The sequence below is a fragment of the Panthera tigris genome, chromosome B1, assembly GCF_018350195.1.
Source record: "Panthera tigris isolate Pti1 chromosome B1, P.tigris_Pti1_mat1.1, whole genome shotgun sequence".
Classification (NCBI taxonomy): Eukaryota; Metazoa; Chordata; class Mammalia; order Carnivora; family Felidae; genus Panthera; species Panthera tigris.
Window position 1 is genome coordinate 76,007,345 of NC_056663.1, and position 7,798 is coordinate 76,015,142.

Below are 7,798 nucleotides of genomic sequence, written 5' to 3' on the forward strand. Positions count from 1 at the left end.
ATAAATGTAGGGGAGGAATGTGATAGCTACTTTCAAGCATCATAAAATTCTATGAAAGAGTTGCTAGAATCATGGAACTTAAGAGATATATGAGGTATCCAATGCTGCAGCCCCTCATTTTATAAATCAAAAAGGTGAGACTCAAAGTGGTTATGATTCTGACAATGTCACATGGCTAGTTACTGGTTAACTTGATAATATAACTCTGGATGCCTGAATGTGCCTTTTGTAGTTTCAGGAATTTATGGATAAAACCTATAGGAAAGCCAACTTTAATTACTTGTGAAGAAAACCTTTCTAGCACCTGGAGCTCTTTTAAGAATGCAATGACAGGTGGGGCGCCTAGGTAGCTCAGTCGGTTAAATGTCCGACTCTTGATTTCAGCTCAGGTCATGATCTCATGGTTGGTGAGATTGAGCCCCAAGTTGGGTTCTGCACTGACAATGCAGAACCTGCTTGGGACTCTTTCTCTCTCTCTGCCTCTCCCCTTCACGCACTCACACGTGTGTGCACACTTGTTCTCTCTTAAAATAAATAAATAAATATTTAAAAAAAGAATGCAGTGACAGCTATGTGATGCAGTGGGCTCCCTTATATTGACAGTGTTTAAAACAAATGACCTGGATATCTGCTTAATTAGATATTAAGTTGAATCAGATTACTTCCAAGCTCCAAACCAAGTCTAATATGGTTTCCATATTAATTTTAAGGTTTAAAAGAATATAAACAGACCAATGTTTACCGTGACAGTAAAAACAGAATTTTAGGATCTTGAAAACAAAACTCCCTTTATAGAAATAAGCAGTACATTTCCATTAAAGAACACCAGAATAGGGGTGCCTGCATGGCTCAATCGGTTAAGTGTCCGACTTTGGCTCAGGTCATGATCTCACAGTTTCTGAGTTTGAACCCTGCATCAAACTCTGTGCTGACAGCACAGAGCCTGCTTCATATCTTCTGTCTTCCTCTTTCTCTGCCTCTCCCCTGCTCATGCATGCTCTCTCTCTCTCTCAAAAATAAACATAAAAAAAAAAAACAGCACCTGAATAATGAAAAGTACAGCATAGCAAATATAGTCAATAGCCAATAATAATATAACTTTGTATGGTGACAGATGGTAACTGAACTTATTGTGGTGTGCATTTCATAATAATATATAGTTCTCAAATCACTATGTTGTATACCCGAAAGTAATATGATATTGTATGTCAACTGTATTTCAATTAGGAAAAAAAAAAAAAAAAAGAATACCAGAATAAAATGCAGGCACAGAAACTATTGCCAAATTAAGAGTAAAGAATGAAAACAAAGAACGTTGCCTTTCAAGAAACACAAAGAGAAGAAAAACAGCATACATTTTTAGATGTGGATTATTTGTAGAAATGGAAAGGGACACTACAGTGAGATATACCCTATGAACTAGAGTGTAGAACATATTCTTATCCTATTTACATCATAACGAACAGGTTTAGGAGTTACTAGTGTTGGACAGTGGGTAATCAGCGTGGAACTTCTATGTATAACTCTGGGTAATCAGCATGGAACTTCTATGTATAACTCCCTCTAAAGATAATTAAAAATCAGGAGATGGGTAGGCTAAGAGATAATTCCTACAATTAACGTGCTGTATAGACAGCACCAGTGCATATCACCAGCACTTTTAACACCCACAATAAGACAACAAGGAGTTAAGCAGCTCAACTAGAGCAAAGATTGTAAGTTACACTTAACAATTATGTAAGAAGTGCTTTTTAAAACAACAATCATGAGTGTTTTTTCATTTATCAGATCCTTGGAAATAAAAAAATAATTACAGTCTGATTCAAGTTGCTTTTTAGTTATAAATATCTCTCACCCATAAAATGCTTTGATAAATAGTGATACATTATTTAGAGATATATTCAGAACATTTATCAACCCAGAGGCTCATATTCATGACAGAATGTGGTCTTCCCCATCTCAGTAATGGCAACTGAATTCTGGTAGTTTGCTTTAGAATTATCCTCAAGTTCCCTCTTGCTGTCATATTCCTCATCTAAAACTTATCACCTCTATCTTCAAAATATATTCAGGGGACACCTGGGTGGCTCAGTCAGTTGGCCATCTGACTCTTGATTTCGGCTCAGGTCATGATCCCAGGGTCATGGGATCAAGTCCGGTGTCAGGCTATGTGCTGAGAATGGAGCCTGCTTGAGAGTCAATCTCTCTCTCTCTCTCTGTCTCTCTCTCTCTTTCTCTCTCTCTCTCTCTCTCTCTCCCCCCCCCCCGCCCCTCTCCCCTGCTTGTGCTCCCTCTCTCTCTAAAATAAAAAATAAACAAATAAATAAAACCAAAATCCAAAACAGGGACATCAAAATATCATTGTATTTCAACAAATAGTCTCAAAGTCAAAGATAAACATTTACTTAAGATTGCCACAATTGATTTTAAAAGTAAATCTGAGGGGTACCTGGGTGTCTCATTTGGTAAAGTGTCCAACTCTTGGTTTCAGCTCAGATCATGATCTCACAGTTTCATGAGTTCGAACCCCGAATTTGGCTCTGTACTGGCATTGAGTGGAGCCTGCTTGGGATTCTCTCTCTCACTCTCTCTCTGTCCCTCCCCAACTTGCACTGTCTCAGTCTCTCTCAAAATAAGTAAATAAATAAACTGAAAAATAAATAAATAAAAAATAAAAAGTAAATCTGAATATATACTTCAGTGTTTTAAAAAGGGTAGATAGTAGGAACACCTAGGTGGCTGAGTTGGTTAAGTGTCTGACTTTGGCTCAGGTCATCATCTTGCAATTCGTGAGTTTGACAGTGCAGAACCTGCTTGGGATCCTCTGTTGCCTTCTCCTTCTGCCCCTCCTTCCCTCACATGCTCTCTCTCAAAAACAAATAAACATTAAAAAAATAGTGTAAATAGTATTTGAGATTGTTAAATTAGTGGCAACATTAGATTTTCTGATTTTTATTATACTTTTAATAAATGACCTAAGTAAATAATGTTATTAATATATTTGGTGTTTATTTTAATAGTTTATAGAATTATGAATTCTATATTCATATAGAGCAAATATTTCTACTTTTTAATATTTATAATGTAACCAAGCATATTGCCAGTCAGGGGAAAAGAAAACCTACATAATGCAAAATCATGTTTCATTATGCTTATTTGAGAGGAAATTGCTTTCTGTTTTTTATAAAGCAGCAGTATTATATCATTTGATTTCCTTTGGAATGGAATGTTCTATGAGTATAGGACAGATTAGGGTTTTTGTTTTTTGTTCTGTCTAAATGTTTGTGTTTGAATCAGATAGTTGCACTAGGAGAGATGAAGTTTTATAAACACCTTGAATTTGATTAACATCTGAAATCAAAGTTGGTAATACAATAGAAGCATCTTTTAATAAAATGCAGAAATAGCTTCAATAAAATGTATATTTAATTTTTTTGGTTTTTAGATGTTTTGGGGTTTTTTGTTGTTATTGTTGTTTATTTTTGAGGGAGAGAGCAGGGGAGGGGCGGGGGGGGGACAGAGGATCCAGAGGGCTCTGCACTGCTGATCATGGCCTGAGACAAAGTTGGATGACTAATTGACTGAGTCACCCAGGTGCCCCAAAAGAGTGACATCAGCTATTTGGAGATGCCAGGGATTGAACCCGGGACCTCACACATGCGAAGCATGTGCTGTACCACTGAGCTGTATCCTCCCAGCCATTTTTTAGATTTTTTTTTATTGTGAAATGTATCCTTTAAATGGAACAATGTATAAGCCACATATGCATGGTTTTAAATAATCATGATAAATCCATGTACCTGGGTGAAGAAATAGCATTACTGCTACCAGTGCTCTGTGTGCCCCTCCACATAACATCTTCCTCTTTCTCCCCAGAGGCAGCTTGATTTTGCGTCCACCATTCATTTGCTTTTCCCCACCATCTGTGTGTGTGTGTGTGTGTGTGTGTGTGTATGTATGTATATATATATATATATATATATATATATATATATAATCAGTAAAGAATATATTATTTAGTTTTGAAAACTAGAGTAGCAATCACAAAACTAGTTGCATAAGGAAAAGGCAATATTATCATCATTTGTTGAAGGCAGTCAGGAGAAAACATACTGAACGGAGTCTCTGGGTCATAGTCTGGTTTCAGCTCCTCTGAGAGTTTACAGGAGACTTCCTCTTTCTGCAGTGACTCCTGGGAAACAGAGAGCTTATTAGAATCCACTTATCCAACATGCATGTAGTATGAAGAAGATACTGGTCACAGAGTTGAAGCTTGATCAGAGAGTACTCCTCTGTAGTTTCTACTTTTAACTCCTATGGGCTACCTCTAGGTCTTAGCACTAAGTCAAGCCTAAATCCTTTTGAAATGATGGTCCTCAGATGAAGAAGAGAGCAGAAACTTCATCAACACATGATCAAGACCAGCCAAACCCAGGGAAGAAGGTGAGTCAGGTTCACCCAGGTACTCTATCATACCCTAAAAGATGGTATAATGGCAGAGGATTTTGATGATGACAGTGTTGATCATGTCTGATTCTGTAGTCATACTTCCCCATCTAGACTGGTTACCTCCATGTGTGGGGCACCGTTGTTAATTGAGATTCCCTTTCCTGTGTTTTGGATTTTTACTCCCTGTATTTCATGTCTTCCTCTCTCTTGGTTTATTCTCTTATATTGATGAAGCACATCCTCTAGTAGCTTCTTAGGAAAAGATACATGAGAAATAAATAGGGACTTTGAATGTCAGAAAATATTTTTGTTCAATCCTCATTCTTGATTGATAATTTCTGAGGGCAGGATTCTAGGTTGGAGATTGTTTTGTTTAGAATTTTGCATGTATTTCTCTTGCTTCTTGAAAGACTATTGTCTTGCTTCCACAGCTGCTGTGGAAAAGTCCAAAGCTGATATGTCTCTTTATCCTTTGTGTATAACCAATCTGTTTACTTTTGCTCCTGAAAGCTAGTAGAATCCTTTCTCTGTCTAGGTGTCCTGAAATTTCAGAATGGGTGACTTGGTATGAATCTATCTTTGTTTTCTTTGGCACTTGGTGGGTTTTTTAAATCTGGAAACCAAGGCTATAAACTCTGGTAATTTTTCTTGAATTATTTTCACTATTTCCTTTGTTCAACTTTTTCTTTTTCTTCAATTTTCTTATCTTTTTTTCTACTATTTCCCACCTCTGTTTTTTCTCTTTTAGTTTCAGAAGTGCTTTCTTCAACTTTATCTTCTAACCCACCTTTTAGGGTTGTGTTTTTTGTTTTTGTTTTTCAATCAAACTTTTAATTCCCAATGACTCATTTTTGTTCTCTGAGAATTCCTATTCTTGTTTCATGGATGCTATATATTTTTTTCAATAACTCTAAAATTAATGACATTTTTTCCCTTTGAAAGTTTGCTTCCCCCGATTACCTTTTTTTTTTTTTTTTCCTGTTTGTATTTGTACACCATATCTTTCACATTAGAAAATTTCTTAGGGTGCCTGGTTAGCTCAGTTGGTTAAGCGTCTACTCTTGATTTTGGCTCAGGTCATGATCTCGTGGTTCGTGAGTTTGAGCCCCACATCAGGCTCCATGCTGACAGCAAGGAGCCTGCTTGAGATTCTCTCTCTGCCTTTCCCCTGTTCATGCTGTCTCTCTCTCAAAATTAAATAAACTTAAAAAGAAAAGAAGAGAAGAGAAAAGAAAAGAAAAAAAGAAAGGAAGAGAAAAGGAAAGAAAAGAAAAGAAAAGAAAAGAAAAGAAAAGAAAAGAAAAGAAAAGAAAATTCCCTCAATTACTGGTAATCCTTTACTGCATGACCCCATGATTAAGCATAAGGGACTAAAAAACTCATCGAATGTGCTCAATATGGGGCTTAGTGTCTACACTACTGTAGGGTGACTTGGGTGGGCAAATTTAACTCTTGGGTTAGATTCACCAGGAAAGAGATGTCCAGTCTCCCACCAGGTAGATAAGTGCCTGGTTGCTAGCATTCTGGACACTAAGTAAGTGCCCAGGGAATGGGGTTGTTCTCTGCAACTAGTATTCAATATACATATTTGGTAAGTCTACCTGTTGGGATACAAGATCTATCCCCTCAACTTCACCAGGGACTTTCATAGTCTGGAAACATTAAGTTTTACTTTTTTCAGAGAATAAATGTCTGATCAATCCCAGGCTTGGAAAGGAGCAGTTGCTCCCTAGTGAAAAGGAGAAATCAAACTTCTTTTACTGTAGTATTCCTAACTGTAAGTTTCAGTTGCCACCACTTCCCATGTCTTTTGAGGATCCTGTAGAATAAATTGAATTGGTTTTCTTTTTTTTTTTTTTTTTTTAATGTCTGTCTTAAAAAATTTTTTTTTTAAATCTTTATTTCTTTTTGAGAGAAACACAGAGTGTGAGCAGGGGAGGAGCAGAGAGAGAGGGAGACACAGAATCAGAAGCAGACTCCAGGCCCTGAGCTGTCAGCACAGAGCCCGACACGGGGCTTGAACTCAGGAACCGTGAGATCATGACCTGAGCTGAAGTCGGACGCTGAACTGACTGAGCCACCCAGGCACCCCTAATGTTTATTTAGTTTTGAGAGAGAGAGCACATGTGCACGAGTCAGGGAGGGGCAGAGAGAGGGGAGGGGGGCAGGCAATCCAAAGCTGGGCTCGAACTCACGAACCAGGGCTCCAACTCACAAGCCACAAGATCATGACCCGGGTTAAAGTTGGAACGAATGAGCCACCCAGGCACCAGGAGTTGGTTTTCAATTTCCCTACTGATGTCTTGGGAGTCAGGATGCTTGCATCTAAGTCAGTTACTGTTGGTCTTCTATGTTTTCAGCTTCCAAAATTTGATGCTGCTGTTTTCCCTTTACTTCCTTAGTTTCAGTGGTATTTGGGAAAGAGACTGAAATGCATGCCTCCATTTCAACTGCCATTCTCACTCAGAAATTTAGCAAGTGTTTTCTTTCTTTCTCTCTCTCTCTCTCTTTTTTAGTTTATTTATTTTTAAATAATCTTTACAACCAACATGGGGCTCGAACTCACAACCCCGAGATCAAGAGTTGCATGCTTCTCTGACTGAGCCAGCCAGGCACCCCAGGAAATGTTTTCCTAATTCATTTAATCTCATTTAGTTATAAGATTATACTATAGTTTAGGTTTGCACTAAATCTTTGCCTCTTTTGTTGCTAGAGGTGGGAAGTTTAGGGATTTGTCTTTTAGAATCATTACTTAGCAAGACATATGTGAGGTTTGACTGACACTGTTTGCTAAATTTTTAAAATTTTAACTTTATTTATTTTGAGAGAGAGTGTGCGTGCACGCATGTGAGCGGGGGAGGGGCAGAGAGAGATGCAGAGAGAACCCCAAGCAGACTCTGAGCTGTCAGCACAGAGCGCCACATGGGGCTAGAACCCACAAACCAAACCGTGAGATCATGACCTGGGCCAAAATCAAGAGTCCAACGTTTAACTGACCGAGCCACCCAAGTGCCCCTGTTTGCTAAATTTCTTTACATCTTTCTCAACCGAATGTCACTATTCCTTGGGATAAGAACTAGCTGTAAAGAAAGATGGTGAAGTATTCGTTCCTGGCTCTATAGGGTTACTACTTTGGTATACTAAGAGGTGAGCTTTTCTCTAGCAGTTTTTTTTTTTCCCCCATAAAAACTTACCTATTATATGTATGACTTCTTTAAGGCCCTGGTGTCCTCTAGATGACATGAGCAGTAATGAATTCACAGATAAAATTAACAGAGTGACTTAAAATTTTAACAGAGTTAAAATTGTTTGTGTGCTAAGAAAACCTTTAATGACTAATCCCAATGTT